The 19278-nt window shown below is 38.8% G+C and overlaps 1 long non-coding RNA gene across 1 annotated transcript; it reads right to left on the reverse strand.

The window, feature by feature from the left end:
- Positions 1-6040: 6040 nt before the first annotated feature.
- On the reverse strand, positions 6041-10349 carry LOC149137440 (uncharacterized). The gene is made up of 2 exons (XR_016238226.1): positions 10307-10349; positions 6041-6509 (listed from the first exon to the last, which is right to left on the reverse strand). It is a non-coding gene; the product is annotated as an uncharacterized LOC149137440 (long non-coding RNA).
- Positions 10350-19278: the final 8929 nt, after the last annotated feature.

Consider the following 19278-nt stretch of genomic DNA (forward strand, 5'->3'; position numbering starts at 1 on the left):
TATATATATATATATATATATATATATATATATATATATATATATATCAGGGTAGTAAAAAATTTCTGGAAGAAAATCGGCATTTTTTGTATCTTCTGCTGATAAAATAACCGCACATGCCTGGTAGATTTGAAAAGTTATAACATATAAGCACAAGGCATGTTCTATGTATTGCCTCATGTTTACATGTTAACCTTGGCTTTCCTGCTGACGATAGCTGGCCTAGCAAATTATTTTATTTTGCTGAAAATAGCTTGAAACCATGGTTCAGGAAATAGATGGTAAATGTTTTTATTTTTCATTCCCTTTTGAAATTATCCCTAATTGTGGTTTGAAGTTTGACTGCTCCTTCTAGCGGGTTAGATGTCCTATTATGGACATCTCTCTTATGTGTTTAAATGTACACTGTATTTATATATATATATATATATATCGAATGTCTTTTCACGTGTCACTGGCACAAGTGCCAGGAAGGTGGTCGTGCCAGTGGCACGTGAAAAGACATTCGAGCGAGATCGTTGCCAGTGCCGCTGGACTGGCTCCTGTGCAGGTGGTATGTAAAATACACCATTTTGAGCGTGGCCGTTGCCAGTACCGCCTGACTGGCCCTCATGCCGGTGGGACGTAAAAGCCCCCACTACACTCTCGGAGTGGTTGGCATTTGGAAGGGCATCCAGCTGTAAAAACTCTGCCAGATCAGATTGGGGCCTGGTGCAGCCATCTGGTTCACCAGTCCTCAGTCAAATCGTCCAACCCATGCTAGCACGGAAAGCGGACATTAAACGATGATGATGATATATATATATATATACACACACACACACACATAACATTTCATTTAAATGAATTCTTGCCATCCATCATTATATCCCATTATTTCCTCTTTATACACAAATATAAATAGTGAAAATGGGGATAAAAATTTATTTTAATTTTCCCCTAGATATTCTCTGTATGCCATAACTAGTAACACTGCTACGTACAGTGGTAGACCAACCACTGTACTTGAAGCTGATCGGATGATGGTAATCTACATAGAGCTCTAACTCATACAATAGCGGCCATGCATCTATCTGTACACACAAAACAGTGAGACAGACAGACAGAAAGACAGACACACACACACACGCGCACACACACACATATATAGTAGCATGTTTGCATATATTATTACATGCACAATAATTCTACAAAGTAGAACTCAATACATTAGACTGAGTATAGTCTATAAATAAGAACTCAATACATTAGCCTGAGTAAATATAAAATATATTAGGTTTACAATTCCACCCTGTAGCATTCTATTTCACAGAGTTTCATGTCCCTGTCCATGGACAATTCTCACATGTGTGTACATGGGTGGTTTTGTGTGTGTGTGTGTGAGATAGAGAGAGAAAACAACAGAGAAAGAAAGGGAGAGAGAAAGAAAGACAGACAGACAGAAAGAGAGGGAGAGAGAAAATGTGTTTCCTTTTCTTTTCTTTTTTCCCTTTCAAATGTCTTCACCAAACTCTGGACCGAGTCTCTAATAAAGAGAAAAATCTCTCTTGTTGAAATTCACACAATAAATCAGAAGCACTTCAGAAATAAAATTTCATATTTTCACCAGTTTATTATTGGAGGACATGATTTGCTGTAGTTTTTGTTTGTTTATTTCTTGAGAACTTCCATGTTAAGTTTACCTCTGAAGCACTCAGTAACACAATCACTGCTATCAAACGGCACCAGAGATTATAATAAACCAGAACCTATAATCAGAATATAATGCTGCAGGTTCTACATCAACTATCTGTAAATGTCCTCATTTTTCACTGACCTTTGACGTAAAATTCCCATTAACTGGCCAACTTATTTCCATAACAATAGAATTTTTTCCTTTCTTTAAGCCAAAGATAATATCCATTCTTTTATGTCTGCAATTTGACAGAAATTTTTATCGGAACATTCTATTATTTTCCAGGTTTAAAACACAATGTTGGAAATGTAGTTTTGACATAATTTTTCTCCACTATTCTACAAGTCTGAATCTAGTTTTATCAAACAAATAGCCACATAATAGCAACTACTAGAGATAAGAAGGTAAAGCCCTTCCATAAAATAGTATGCTGTTTGGCTTCTATTCCTGAATGTAGCTTCTCCCCTTGTATCACTAATACTCTTACACCCATCAGCCCCCCCCCCCCCGGGAATGTTATAACCCCTATCAACACCCTTCCCCCACACCTTTAGTCTTTATGGCTATGTGGAAAAACAGCTACTGGAAATTTTCTTTGCCATTATATTCTGGTGGTAAGGCAACGAGCTGGCAGAACCGGTAGCACACTGGCCGAAATGCTTAGCGGTATTTCGTTCCTCTTTACGTTCTGAGTTCAAATTCTGCCTAGGTCGACTTTGCCTTTCATCCTTTTGGGAGCAATAAATTAGGTACCAGTGAAACAAACACTGGAGTTGATGTAATTGACTAGTCCTTGTCTCCCAAATTTCAGGCCTTGTGCCTTTGGTAGAAAGGATTATGTTCTGGTAGTGCAAGCTGATTGGTCCCATGCTGGTGGCGCGTAAAAAGCACCTTTTGTGTGTGGTCGTTGCCAGCACCACCTACCTGACTGGCCCTCGTGCCAGTGGCACATTAAAAGCATCATTCGAGCATGGTCGTTGCCAGTACCACCTGACTGGCTCCCATGCCAATGGCATGTAAAAAGCACCATTCAAGCGTGGCTGATGCCAGTACCGCCTGACAGGCCTTCATACTGGTGGCACGTAAAATGCATCGCCTACACTCTCGGAGTGGTTGACGTTAGGAAGGGCATCCAGCTGTAGAAACTCTGCCAGATCCGATTGGAGCCTGGTACAGCCTTCTGGCTTGCCAGCCCTCAGTCATACTGTCCAACCCATGCCAGCATGGAAAGCAGATGTTAAACGATGATGATGATGATGGTGGTGGAATGCAGAGATCAATGCAGCCAGCTGCTATATGCGCTCCTCTTCATAGTTGTTGAAGAGTACTTGCAGTGTGACAGTCACCGAGGACTTAGTTGTTTCCTCCACAGCCAAACTGTCATCAGATGGACACAAGCACGAGCTGGGAACCAAGCACAACCATAAACATGACCATGCCCAAGAACATGACCACAACCAATTCAAGCATGGAGTTGACTGAAGGAAGTAATATTTGTATTTTATCAATCGATTTAAAGATGGTCAAGAGCAGTACAGAGAATACACAATGGTTGATACTTATAGTTTCAACACCTGTTCTGCTTCTGTCAACCCTGAACGAACAAGAGAAAATATGAATGGACTAAAAAACAAAACTTTGTGGTTGGTCAATTAAATCTACCTACTCCCATGTCTCAAAAATAAGATACGTTGATTAATATGAACAGGGTAGATTAATCCTGGATAACGGCTGGAATGGTTAAGGTTTGAATGGTTGTTGCTGTAGGGAAGAGTAGGCCAATGTATTGAGTTATCTCCCCTCACAGTCGAGCTCAAGAGAGTGGATTCTTTTAAATGAAGTTTCATGCAGTGGTTAGCCATTTAGTCTTCTTAAGCACAATGAGAGGTTGTAGGTTGCATGTAGTTCCACTTCCTGATATTCAAATGCCTCTTTCTTTCAACCGGTTCATCAAATGTGACATCCACATCACCCTTCTCCTTCTTCTCCTCCTCCTTTTCCCTTCAATCTTTCCAGTCATCCCTAAATGCTCCAGGCCCTCTTCCTTCGTCACATGACCAAGAAACCTCAGTCGCTTGGCCCTTTACCTCGCAAAGCAGTCTCCTACTTACTGCAGCTCGGGTCGTCACTTCTTCATTAGACACTTTACCTGTCCATGCTATCTTCAATATTCTCCTTAAGAACCATATTTCACAGCTCTCCAAGCACTATCATCATTATCATCTTCAGACTGGAGCCTGGTGTTGCCATCCGGTTTCACCAGTCCTCAGTCAAATCGTCCAACCCATGCTAGCATGGAAAGCGGACGTTAAACGATGATGATGATGATGATGATGGTAATATTCTAGCAAATCACAGTATTAGATATAGTGATGTGATTGCTAAACATTCCTGCTGTCTGACTCCCCTACCGGTAAAAATGCTCGTTCATGGTGAATTGAACAAAATTATGAGAGTAGTGCAGGAATTGCAGATGTGAAGTGTACAAAGAGAGCTTGCATTAGGAAAGGGTGAATATAAGACTAAGAACCTTGGTTGAATTTCATAAATGGCAAGCAGCTAGTCCAGATGAAATGAGCTGTAGTACTTTCAGAAGATGGTTTTCGTGTGCAGTGCAATGCTTTCTTATGCATGAAGTATTGTACAAGTTTGTGTTTCAAAAGTCTGCAAAACCAGGATTGTATAATAAGAAATATAAAAATGAACATTATGCAAGGGAAATCAGACTTGTGTTTAAATGTTGGGCCAGTGTATAATTGTAAAAATACTAGGAAAGAAGATCTGATGAGGTTACATGTGAATACATGAACCAGATGAGTGCAGCTAAATGTATAATTGAGAGAGTGGTTCATGTGCATGTACACCAGTGAGTTAATGTTATGTCTACCAGTGGGTCATCATCATCATCATCATCACCTTCATAGTTTAACGTCCGCTTTCCATGCTGGCAATCTGATCTGGCAGAGTTTCTACAGCTGGATGCCCTTCCTAATGCCAACTACTCCGAGAATGTTGTGGGTACTTTTATGTGTCACCGGCACGAGGGCCAGTCAGGCGGTTCTGGCAACGACCATGCTCAAAAGGTGTTTTTTACATGCTACCTGAATGGGAGCCAGTCCAGCAGAACTGGCAATGACCATGCTCGAATGTTGTTTCCCACGTACCATGGGCACATGTGCTAGTAAGGCAACGCTGGCAATGATCACGCTTGAATGATGCCTTTTACATGCCACTGGCACAGGAACCAATCCATAGCCCTGACAATGGTCACGCTTGGATATGATTTTAACGTTCCACTGGCACAAGTGCCAATCAGGCGGTATTGTCATTGGCCACATCAGCGATTTTGATTTGATTTCGCAAGCAAAGTTTATTGTCCAATGAATGAGGAGTACTCATAAGTGGGGTGATTACACTCCATGCTTGGATGTGCTCTTAATGTTCCACTGGTTTGAGTGCCAATCAGGCGGTACTGTCATCGGCCACATTAGCAATTTTATTCATGTGCCCTTGAATATGCATGCATTTGCATTGATTATTGATAATCAGTGGGTCAGTATAGTGAACCAATTCAGTTATTTCCAAGCTTCTGAACAAAAGCAGCCAAAGTAGGGTTGCATCTTCTATCCATAGTAATTTGATGTATACTGCTAGCAATGAGAATGTGTTTGCTAATTGTCTATGAGCATGCTGTGCAGGTGCTGGGTGTTTGTGTGCATTTTAGATGTGAATGTGTGCATGCTGAAGTGTATGTAATGTAAAAATGCATTCAGATGTATGCGTGAATGAGCAGAAAGAAGGAGAAAGCAATAGGAAAAATGTAATAATCTTGATGAAGAAAACAGTCTTTTTTCAAACTGCACTGAGAAAACACATGTTGACTTATCTCATTCTTGTCACTGGAGCAGATGGTGGCATCTGTGGAAGAATGTACTGATATTATTTGTGTAAATGTTGAGGTTGGTGTTGCAGGCGGCGGACTGGCATCCCAGCGGTGTTGCTGAAAACGTTTGATGTAATGATAAGAAGCATGTTTGGGACCTGATAACCAGTGCTTCACTGACAGAGATGATGGTGGCACAGCAAGGCTACAATGGCAGGGAAAAGTTGCCTGGAGAGAGAATTTTCTCAGAGATATATCAACATTGTTCATGTGAACTTATAAGGTGTTGGTAAGGTGTGTAGTGGCAGTGCTTTTCACCTTGCAAAGCTGCACAATGTCCTTAGACAAGGTCATCAGCGAGTTCTAGACTGCATCATATTCTTCCTTCGGAGTTACTACTTGTTACAAAGATGAGGTTGTGGAATGTTCTTCATACACTCGGGTCACCACTTGTTTCACAGAAAAACATTGATATCTGTTGAGACTTTTGATAAACAAAATATTTATTCTTTTCGTAAACAAAGAAAAATGTGGTCATTGCTATGAATGACAAAACATCAACAGAGTTTGGAGATAATTGTTCTTGGATTTGTGTGAATGTAGCAGTAGTTAAAATGTGGTTAGCTGCTGGCCATGCTACCATCTTCTAATGTCTCTTGCTTTAACTGCTGTCCACGGTCTCTTGGCTGTCTGTCTGCCATCTCATCTCATCTTACCATTTGTCTAAATACCTAAGGTGCACCGAATATATATTGATGGTTAGGCTCAGAAAGAAGCAAACTAAAAGATGAAATTTCCATTGGAGCCTGTTCTATGCAAATTCTTGATTGATCAGATCTTTCTGATGACATGGGTAATATTCTAGCGAATCGTGACGTAGGATACAGTGCTCTGACTGGTAAATATTCCCACTATTGACCCCGGTATTCATCTGGTACTTCTTTTATTGACCTTGGAAGGATGAAAGACAAAGATGACCTCAGCAGAATAATAGTAATAATAAGCTTATTGTATACAGGGCTCAGATGCGCTGCAACTTGTCAGGAAAGGTTAAAAGAGGGGACAGAAAGCAGACATATAAGTAAAGCAAGCAATAAAAGCTAGAAGTACATACACTGTACTCGGAATAAAATACAAAAAGATAGAAAAGTGAACATTAAAAGAGTCATAAAGATGGAAGGATGGATAGGCACATCAGGAGTAATGTTGGTGAATTTTGGGAAGCATGGAAGGAAGACATAGGATGAGGTGGTGAAGCATGGCCTTCAAACATTGGGCCTCACAGAGGCAATGACAGGAGACTGAGACCTTTGGAGATATGCTGTGATTGAGAAGACTCAGCAACTAAAGTGAGATCGCAGCCATGCATATCCAGCCTAGTAAAGAACACCCCTGAGGCATCGGATGATATGATATGCTTGAGAAGGCCTCTTGAGTCAAGTAAAACCAATATCACAGCTATGGCCAGTGTCCCCTGATCAGTTCCAGTGCCAGTGGCATGTAAAAAGCTCTATCCAAACGTGGTTAATGCCAGGTCTGCCTGACTGGCACCAGTGATGGTAGCACGTAAAAAGCACCATCCGAACGTGGCCGATGCCAGTACTCCCTGACTGGCTCCTGTGCCAGTGGCATGTAAAAAGCACCATACGAACATGATCAACGCCAGAACCACTTGATTGGCCCCTGTGCTGGTGGTACATAAAAAGCACCCCACTACATTCTCAGAGTGGTTGGCATTAGGAAGGGCATCCAGTTGTAGAAATATTGCCAGATGAGATTGGAGCCTGGTGCAGCTGCTGGCTCTCCAGACCTCAGTCAAACTGTCTAACCCATACCAGCGTGGAAAATGGACGCTAAACGATGATGATATGGAATTTTTTAAAAATGCGGTGTCCAGACAGATTAAGAACTGGTGTGAGTAGTTTATTCCAGGGTTTAACAATTCAGATCATGAAAAAAATGTTTCTGGAAGTCAAAGGTGCTGCCTTGTTTTTATTTTATTTTATTAACATGCATTTGCGAGTGAAACTAAATTAAAAAAGGTGACCAAAATTTTTGATGGAAAGATAGTGGGTATTTTGTGGGCTTCTACTAAGTCAGTACTTTAATGTCCAAACTTTGATAATTATATCAATATTCAATAAAGAAAGCAAATAAAATATATTTCTTGATATTAATTGAATCAAAGTTTGATGACATTAATATTTGTATGAGGGTTTTAAACAAAAAACAAAAATAATTAAAGTTTAAGCATTAGAACTGTTGTTTCAACTTACGCAGAGATGAAACTATCGTCTGGTTATGAGTGGAAACCAAAGTATTGATTTAAATAGTCAAAATATTAATTATTATATTTCTATCAAATAAACTGTTAAATGAAGACTATCTGTAATTGTTCTTTAAAAATAAAATTCTAATGCGATGCTAAGATTAATATTATTAGTGAAAAAGTAAAAACTTGGAAAATAAAATGTATTTCATAAAACATACTGTGGTAGTAATCATGAAAATAGACATTAGTTTTGGTAAATAAATCGTAAAGATAATTAATTTTCAGTAAATAAAATGAAGCAAATAAATAGGATCTTTTTAAAATTATTTTATATTTTCACCAGACTTTTAGAAGTGGTTAGAAGAATTTTAAAAAGATCTCGATCATTAAGTCTGGATTAATATCCATCCAGACAAGATCAACTTTGCCTGTCCAGGCTGTATTGCTCAAAGAATTTGGGGTTACATAAATGTTATTCTCTATCTCTCCCAAATTTCCTTTCTGTTTATGCTTGCTCTTCTTCCTTGCTGAGCAATGAACCCATGTTTTCTAATATGGATTAGCTCCAAATGGATGAAGCTCTAATTCTGTGGAAGTGCTTGATTTGTTAGCTCTAGAGAAAGGGTAGATCGATTGAAGGCGTTTGGAGACAATTTACCATTGAAACAATCTGATTGATCAATCGGTATTCAAAGTCTCACTTTACTTTGTGAGCACTATATATTCTGGAAATAGAGCTTCCAGTTTTCCCTATTGTAATGTACAATTAAGAAAGTATATTTTGTAACACACAGTCTTAAAATATATATTAGAGATTTCATGACCGTTTCATTTTCGGAAGTTTTTTTCAATTCAGTTTTTGTAATAAACATATTTCATGTCATTATCTATGTTTTATTCTGTATTTTATTTTCTCATAGGGACAAGATCATACCATAATCTTCTAGAGTCGGGGTAAAATGGAATATGTTTACCTCAGTACATAACTGGTACTTTATTTTATCCCCACCGCTCAGAAGGATGGAAAGTAAACTTATCCAACTGTCTCAACTACATTTTAACAAATATTATTAAAATATCTTAATCTTTAATCAAAAAGATTGTCATTGATATAATATTTCCAAATAAAAACATTTTACCATGAATGTCTGGCTTTATCCTTCATTGGCCCAACCTATTAGGTTTTTTTACAACCTTCTTTCATCTCTGACAATATCAAGAAGGTGGCTGCATCTTTTCCTGCAAGTTATAATGCTGTGCTTGATGGTCTACAAACTCAGCATCTCAAAAATGGTATCTCCCTGTCAGCCATGGTGCCAGTCTTGAGTTCTTGGAAAACCTAACCCAGTTCATCAACATGTCCTTGTCTGAAAGTGTTCTTCCTTACATTTTCCCCCTGCTCTTTGGGGTTAAACTATTCGATCTCACAAAGTCCAACGGTGACCTCTGCTCCATAACAGCTGGGTGTACACTGTGACAGCCCACAGCAAAAGTGTGTCTGTCCTCAGTTTCAAACTGCCTCGTCTATCAAATTTTCCCCTATTCAGCTAGAGATTGGGTACAAAGCTAGGTTGTGAGGCTGCTGCTCATGCCACAAGAGTTTCCACTAAGTTGCCTTCTGAGACCCCAAAGGTCATTCTCAAACTTGATCTCAGGAATGCCTTCAATTCCATCTGCTGGAATGTCATCCTCCATGCAGTAAGGGGGAATGCCCCACAGCTCTTCGACTTTGCTAGGCAAACTTATCGGGAGCCCTCCTGCCTCTCCTTTGATCTGCCTCTGGAGTTGCTTGCTTCAGTAGGTTCCATTGAACCTCGTAGTTGCGACCCATTGAGGCACTTGGTCTTACATATGTATTATATATCATATGCATACGTGTTATGTAATAAAATAGAAATTGTACATAATAATAAAACTTTCCAAAGAAGAATATAAGGAGCTTTTGTAAAGTGTTCAAAAAAAAAAAAAGAAAAGAGAGAAAGAAGACATGTAATTAGAGAAAGACATCAACGGAAGCTAAAAAGTAATATAAGCAATAGATAGAAAAAAGTGGACATTAGGGGTCATGAAGATGAAAGAAGGGTTAGGTCAGGGGTAATGTTGGGGAATTACGGGAGGCAAGGAAGCTTTTAACAGAGCAATGTCCTTAACGTCCAAACTTCTATAATTACATAAATATTCGGCGAAAGTAAAAAATACGTACACCCAGTGGTTAAGGTTAGGGTTTGGGATTAGGGTCAGGTTTAGGGTTTGGCATTAGGGTCAGGGTTAGTGTTTTTGTTACGTTGAAAACGGATGGTGTACATATTTTTTATCTCCGCCAAATATTCTATAAAGAAAGTAAATAAAATATTTTTTTGATACTAATTGAATCAAAGCTCGACGTTGTTAATTTTAATGTGAGGGTCTCAAACAAAATAATCGTAATAATAATAATAATTAAAGTTTAAGAAGTAAAACCGTTGTTCAGACTTACGCAGAGATGAACCTGTCGTCTGATAATGAATGGAAACCAAAGTAATGATTTAAATAGTTAAAAAGATTATTACATATCTATCAAATAAATTGTTAAATGAAGATTATCTGTGAATTTTTGCGAAAATAAAATAATAATTTGATGTTAAGATTAATATTATTAGTTAAAAATAAAAAGTTGGAAAAGAAAATGTATTTCGTAAAACGTACTTCGGTAATAATCGTAAGAAATTTTAATTTTTGGTAAATAAATCGTAAAAAGAAATTCAGTTTTATATTGAAACAAATAAATAAATCAATAGAGAATAAAACAAAACAAATGATATAAAAATATATCTATCACAAAACTGAATTGAAAAAAATTCCGAAAGTGAAATCGCCACACTACCTTTATTTAATATATTTTTTTGTTAAGAATATAGTTTACAAATATAAATGGATAATAATAATAAAATTTAGTCAGAAAGGCATATACATTTCCTCGTTTGTACACTAGAGAATAGGGAGTACTTAAAGACCTATCTTCAGAAAATTTATTGCTTGCAAAGTCAAACGAGACTTCGAATATTGATCGATCAGGTTGTTTAAACGGTATTGTCCCCAAACGGAGTCGGTCTTCTCTTCTCGAGAACTAACAAATCAACCATCTCCACAGAATTAGAACTTCGTATTGAAAACACGAGATCGTTGCTCGAAAACTAAGAAACGGAAGAATAAATATGGACAGAAAGTAGACTGGAGGAGAGATAGAGAATATCATTTATGTAACCCAGACCCCAAATTCTTTTGGCAACAAAGCTTTATCAGGCAAATTCGATCCCGTCTGGATGGATTGTAATCCCAACTCAATGAGACTGAATTAAATAATGATCCCTAACATAGGTGCAATGACAAAATCTTTTGGGGTCAGGGAATACATGAGATATATCAATCCTTAGTTTCATGACCCCCACAGGAGGTAAACTTAGCTAGCAAGCCATTATCTCAATTGTCTCAACTATATTCAATCAAATTTTCTTGAAATATCTCAATCTATAATATTGTCATTGATGTATTATTATTTCGAAATGAAAATATGTTGCAGTGATTGTCTGGCTCTGTCCTTTGTTTTTTGGTAAATATCAACCGAATATGAATAATTATAAAACAAAATGCAATTATTTGTATTTTTTTTTTCAAATTTCAATGAAATTATGAAAGAATTATTGAAGAATAATCACTTTTAAGTCTGTTTACTTTCAAAACGACTACACAAAGTGTCTCAATACGGTCAGCTGAGCTGCTAGAAATAACGACTAAATCTCCTTCAATACTTTGATGTTTTAGCACAAAAATATTATGCATAATGTATTGAATTAAATTATTTGAAGAGAGTTAGAAAGAGACGGAAGGAAGGAAGAAGAGAGAGAAAGGATGGCCACAGCTGGAAAGTCATTGCCTTTTGAAAGAGGAAAATGATAATGAGCTTATCGTATAAAGCACTCAGGTGCACTACTGCTCATCAGAAAAGATTAAAAGAAAGGATAGAAGGCAGACATATAATAAGCCTAGTAAAGAAAGACAGCAATGGAAGCTAAAAGGTGCATTCACAGTACACAGAATAGAATACAAAAAGACAGAAAAGAGAGCCTTAAAAGAATCTTAAAGCAGAAAAGATGGATAAGGCACACCAAGAGAAGTGTCAATGAATTTCAGGAAGCATGGAATGTTTGAAGACAAAATCGCTGACGTGGCCGATGACAGTACCGCCTGATTGGCACTTGTACCAGTGGAACGTTAAAAACACATCCAAGCGTGATCGTTGCCAGGGCCACAGATTGGCTCCCGTGCCGGTGGCATGTGAAAAACACCATTCGAGCGTGGTTGTTGCCAGTGTTGCCTGGCACGTGCCAGTGTTGCCTGGCACGTGCCAGTGGCATGTGAAAAACAACATTCGAACGTGGTTGTTGCCAGTGCAGGTAGCACGTAAAAACACCTTTTGAGTGTGGTCGTTGCCAGAGCCACCTAACTGGCCCTTGTGCTGGTGGCATGTAAAAGCACCTACTACTCTCTCGGAGTGGTTGGCGTTAGGAAGGGCATCTAGCTGTAAAAACTTTGCCCAGTCATTTACAGGTCAAAATAAAAGTATCTGAATTTTCAGGCAATTCCATTCACTAGAAAAATTTCAGCACAAAAGGGTTAAAGTGATCTGAATTAAAATTTTGAGGAGAGATGCGAAACATGCATTAGCCTCCTGTTACCAATACTGCCAAATACCCGGAATTTAGAAACTGGCTGGAATCAGAGCAGTTTTGATGCCAATCTGTCTCAGACTGGCACTGGTTCTGTGATACACTCTGTTTTAACCCATTCATGCCGATCATCTGTTTAAACTGACAATTTATGAGGGTATAAAACAAATATTTGATACAAATTGTGACTTGTGTATGATCTGTATCAAACAGATTTCAATGAATTTTTTTTTCAGTTGTTATTTAGGTCAAAATAATAGAATATGTGAATTTTCAAGCAATTTCATTTATCAGAAAAATTTCGGCACGAATCAGTTAATGGTATTCCTTGCATGGACCTTTCCACGGCCTTTTACAGTGTAACCAATTGACGTTTTATCCTCTTTGTTGTAGGCCATATCTCGTGAATGAGAACACAAGTAGGATGGTGCTTTTGAAGAGTCTGGCATGTAAGGCATTGTCTAGCTTTGATTGGAACACGTCTTTCTCGAATTAAATGCCTTCCATCTTACCCTTATCCTCTTTGAGATTTCAGCACCCATACCTTGGTGCAGGTTCATTGTACATCCAAAGCAGATGTACTCCTTTACCTCCTCAATTTCATCATCTTGTGCTACGTCTTCTGACTACATTCATGGTTGGAAGGAAAGCATGCTCTACACGATAATTCTTAATAACCCTCCATCTTCTGGCTTCTCTCATGCATGGTCGTACTATTTACATTACACACAGGTCAGTGTTAAAAGATTTTAAAGTTGTGGGCGAAGCCAAGAAATTTTAATTCATTAAAATTACATTCGTATCGAGGAAAATTCTGTGTATGTATATGCGCGCATGTGTGTGTGTGTGCGTGTGTGAAGTACAATGTGTCAGGGCAACAGGAAAAAGAAAATTGAAGCTAATGAGACATAGTTAATGTGTCCTAACAGTAAAAGGCATTTGTTATTTAGGTCAGTCATTTAGAATTTTAACTATTGTTTCTCTATAACATCATATATCTATCTATCTATCTATCTATCTATCTATCTATCATTCCAGCAGGCTAGTTTTATACACACACACACAAACACATACATGTGCGTGCGTGTGTGTATTAAAAATGGGGCAGGCTGGTTTATGGGATTACCCTGGGTTTACCATCCATAAAAGGTTTAGTTTTATGGTGTATCATCTGACCCCAAAACCTAAGAGGTCTGAGGCCAACAGGTTTTAGGGTCTGACGATATGCCATAAAGCTAAACCCTTTATAGCTGGGAAACCCAGGGTAATCCCATAAACCAACCTTCCCCCATTACCACTCTACATCTTAGAGTGTGCTTCTCCAGATTTATGTTTTCTACAAATGATATATATATATATATATATATATATATATATATATATATATATATCATCATCATCATTTAATGTCTGTTTTCCATGCTGGCAAAGGTTGGCTGGTTGACTGAGGTCCGGAGACCCAGCAGCTGCACTAGGCTCTGATCTGGCATTGTTTCTACACCTAGATGCCCTTCCTAACGCCAACCACTCCGAGAGTGTAGCGGGTGCTTTTTACGTGCCACCAGCACAGGAGTCAGTCAGGCGGGCCTGGAATCAGTCATGTTTGGATAGTGCTTTTTACGTGCCACCGGCACGGGGGCTAGTTAGGAGGTACTGGCATCGATCACATTTGGATAGTTCTTTTTATGTGCCACCGGCGTGGGAGCCAGTCAGGGGGTACTAGCATTTACCATGTTCAGATGGTGCTTTTTATGTGCGAATCATCTTGAGATGCATCTTCCTCATTTCACCTCAAATCTTCCTAGGTGTCTGTCTTTCTCAAGTCCCCTTCACATGCAGTGCTGCACAATTCTTCATATAGCTGATATATTCCAAATACAACAGGTCTGTCATGAGCCATAGGACTCATAAAACCAGAATTTAAACCTGGTTTCTGTGGTGTATAAGTCACTAAAATTATAAAGCCACCCCTTGGATGGGATACCAGTCCTTCACAGGGTTAACTTTCCATCTCTTGCTGGAACTTGTTTACAGCTGAGTGGACCGAAACAATGTGAAATGAAGTAATTTGCTCAAGAACACAATGCCCTGTCCAGCTCAGGAATCAAACCCCACAATCTTATGATTATGAATGCAAAACTCTAAGCACAGGACCACGTATCTTCTTACTCCATATTTTATATACCATGGGGCACCATCAGCAGTGAAAGCACTGGTAGTGGTGCCACATGAAAAGCATGGGTGCTGCTGCCATGTAAAAAGCACTGGTGCTGGTGCCACATGGAAAGTACTGGTTCCATGTAAAAAGCACCCAGCACACTATGTAAAGTGGTTGGCATTAGGAAGGGCCTCCAGCTGTAGAAAACATGGCAAAACAGACTATAGAACCTGGTATGGCTCCTGGCTTTGCCAGCTCTTGTCAAACTGCCCAACCCATGCCAGCATGGAAAACAGACATTAAATGATGATGATGATGATGATGATGCCTAAGCCAACACAGTTTTCTCATTTGTTTCTGATTCCTGTCACATCCACTTTTCCAGTTTTCCTCCATCATTCACAAACTCTAACATCACAACAATTCACTGGTCAAACAACAAATTAACTAATTACACAGTTGCCATTAGAAAATGACATCATTCAACATCTGCTTCTCTTGTTTCATTAAATTTATTTTCCATATCAAACAAATATTTTTGAAAATGTCACTTGACAATTGGTTGTAAAGCTTTGTTAACGAGAACATCAGTTGCTGAGGAAACTGATTCTGGTGGAGCCGACATGGCAGGCACAGAAAGAATTTTCTGGTGTCCCTAGCATTAATGGAATCTTCCTACCTTTGGCAACCACTTGTTTTACATACCATGGGAACTCTAACAGTACCTCTTAACCATTTTTTTTTTACATTTTATTTATTTCAGTTATTGAGCTGTGGCCAAACTGGGGCACCACATTGAAGAGTTTAGTTAAACAAATCAGCCCTAGTAGTTATTTTATTTAATTTAATTTATTTATTTATTTATTTATTTATTTTTTTGAAGTTTGTTACCTATTCTATTGATCTCTTTTGCCAAACTGCTAAGTTATGGGTATAAAAATAAACCAACATCGATTGTCATGCCATGGAAAGGAGACGAAAACAGACACAAACGCATATACATAAGCATATGCATATATATATATATATATATAGAAATATATACATATACACACACATACATATGGTGGGCTTCCACATAGTTTCCATCTATCAAATTTACTCACAAAGCATTGGTCAGCCTAGGATTATAGTTGAAGACACTTGGGCAATGGGCATGATAAAAAACATCATCATCATCGTTTAACATCCGCTTTCCATGCTAGCATGAGTTGGACGATTTGACTGAGGACTGGCGAACCAGAAGGCTGCACCAGACTCCAATCTGATCTGGCAGAGTTTCTACAGCTGGATGCCCTTCCTAACGCCAACCACTCCGGGAGTGTAGTGGGTGCTTTTACGTGCCACCGGCACGAGGGCCAGTCACACGGTACTGGCAACGGACACGCTCCAAATGGTGTTTTTTACATGCCACCTGCACAGGAGCCAGTCCAGCGGCACTGGCAACAACCTTGCTCAAATGATTTTCTAATGCTCCACCGGCACAAGTGCCAGTAAGGCGACACTGGTAACGATCACACTCAAATGGTGCTATTTATGTGCCACTAGCACGGAAGCCAGACAGCTGCTCTGGCAATGATCACGCTCGAATGGTACTGTTAGTGCTCCACTGGCACATATGAACAAAAACGTAGGCGCCATACCTGGACCCTCAACATTACACACAATTCAAAAATAGCCCTGCTACAAGTAGGTCACATCTTATGCAAGACACTATCAATTCAATAATACAACCCAAACAAAACAATCCACAAACACAAGACAACTCTGTACAGCAAATATCCAATAAAATAAACAACCACCAGCAGGCTAGTATACTTAGCACATTACACACACACACAACATGAAATACAAAAACTAATACAACAAAAGACTGCAACCAAATCCCATAACAAAAGAAAGTGATGCAATACAATACCAGGAAGAGTTTGCACTTGCTCAACAACAACAAATAAAAAACATACAATGCTGCACACCCCAGCAACATGAAGGTGCAGCAGGTGATGCAGTAGGAATTTGCCTGAAACTACCAAATGCTAAATAATAATAATAATAATAATAATAATAATAATATATAACATACAGAAAATTGCATTACTACACACATCCTACGCAAAACACTTTCAATACAGTAACCATAAGAGCATCACAGCAAACCACAGCACATACCCAAAGCGCACAGAGCTGCGCTCGGTAGTGAAGTGAAAGCACGTTATAAAAATAAAACTACTGAATAATAATAAGGCCTGGAATTTGCAGGGAGGGAACTAGCCAATTACATTGACCCCAGTGTTTTACTGGTACTTAGTTTATCGACCTCGAACAGATGAAAGGCAAAGTCAACCTTGGTGGAATTCGAACCCAGAATGTGAAGACAGACAAAACAGCGCTTAGCATTTTACCTGGTTTGCTAATAATTCTGCCAGCTTGTCACCTTAATAATAATAATAATCATAATAATAATAATAATAATAATAATAATAATAATAATAATAATAATAATAATAATAACAACAACAATAATTACAACAACGTGTGTGTTTTATGTTAGTGGCTACCTTTGTCCAGACATCACATGATGGTTTAAAATGAGCATCATTGTCAGACATATGATGTTGTTATTTCCAATATTCTGCAAAAACATGTCTGGTCACGGGGAAAGATTAGATTATTTGGAAACAGATGAAGGTCAGTGGCAGGAAGGGCATCTGGTCGTAGAAAATCTGCTTCAACAGATTTCATGTGAGAATGGAAGCATGGTAAAAGGGGTGTTAAATGATGATGATGAGGATGCTGGTGGTGGGAATGATGATGATGATGATGATGGCAGCGATGACGACGACGATGATTACATCTGCATTATTAATATCAGATTTTCAAACAGTTATTCACTCAACCAAAAACAATTGAATAAATATCTGACAACTAAACACATTGCAGTGAACTCAACGAAAGTTGTCAGGTCCATCACGACAACGAACACACCATATTAATTAATGCACCACGTTAATTATTAACCATTTCTCATTCTTCGTCTTTGAGGAGAAGATTGGAATTTACTCAGGTTGTCATTGTTTGGTCTTGCAGGATGTCAGTGGTGCCTTGAATCTGTTCATGCAGGTTTGCATAAAACCAAAGGTATGATAAATGACACAATCCCAAGATGTCATACAGTAGGACTGAAGCCCTCACCTCATGATTCAAAACAAACTATTTAACTATTAAGCCATCATCATCGACAGTTAATGTCTGTTTTCCATGCTGGCATGGGTTGGACAGTTTGACAGGAACTGGCAAGGCCAGAAGCCACACCAGGTTCCAGAGTCTGTTTTAGCATGGTCTCTGCGGCTGGGTGCTCTTCCTAACGCCAACCATTTTACAGAATGTGCTTGGTGCTTTTTACATGGCACTGGCACGGGTGCATTTTATGTGGCACCAGCACCCACACCAATGCTTTCTATGTAGCACCTTGGTGGGTGGTTCCTCTCGAGTACAGCATATCTTAGTACTATACAAATCTCTTTATTGCTCACAGGGGGCTAAACATAGTGGGGACAAACAAGGATAGACAAAGGGATTAAGTCGATTATATCGACCCCAGTGCAGAACTGGTACTTATTTAATCAACACCGAAAGGATGAAAGGTAAACTCGACCTCGGTGGAGTTTGAACTCAGAACATAACGGCAGATGAAATACTGTTAAGCATTTCACCTGGTGTGCTAATGTTTCTGCCATCTCACCGCGTTGGTATTATACAGTAGAGGACCTCTTATCCAGCTTTCATTATTCTTATCATTATCATTATTTAACAACTTGTTGAGGCAAGTGAAATCGAAATTGAACCAAATTCATTGACTGGCACCCATCCCAACCTCTCCTTCATTGGACACTAAACTCTGCTTGCGAAGACCTGTTGGGGCAAGTGAAATCGAAATCGTAATTGAACCATATTCGATGACTGGCACCCGTGCCAGTGGAGCACTAACAGCACCATCTGAGCGTGATCATTGCCAGAGCAGCTGTCTGGTTTCCGTGCCAGTGGCATGTAAATAGCACCATTTGAGCGTGATCGTTACCAGTGTCGCCTTACTGGCACTTGTGACACATTAGAAAACGTTCAAGCGAGGTCGTTGCCTGTGCCACTGGACTGGCTCCTGTGCAGGTGGTACATTTCTGCCGGCTCACACGGCCTTTATGCGATATGACATAATATCACACGAAGTAAAGAAACATTCAAGGCATTATTTTTTCCCTTCTTTTGGTCTCCCTGTGATGTCAACAAACTGTTTGAATGATTCCATTGCAGAAAGAAACAGTATAAACACTTGCAAATGAACAATGCTATGTTTCAGACAGGGTGAAATAAGATATCTTTGAGTACGGTAAATCTAATAAACAATTTGTTTGTACAAAACTATTGATTCTGTGTTTTAAAGTCATTTTCAGTGAAGTTGGACAAAAGAGAAAAAAGAAAATTAATAAATTATTGTTGTTACAGTGAATATATACCTCATCGACTGCTCAGTTTGATAATTATTTAACGAGATGTAATTATTTCTTTCCTTCTCAGACGATGTCTTTA

The sequence above is a fragment of the Octopus bimaculoides genome, chromosome 1, assembly GCF_046866305.1.
Source record: "Octopus bimaculoides isolate indiv1 chromosome 1, ASM4686630v1, whole genome shotgun sequence".
NCBI lineage: Eukaryota > Metazoa > Mollusca > Cephalopoda > Octopoda > Octopodidae > Octopus > Octopus bimaculoides.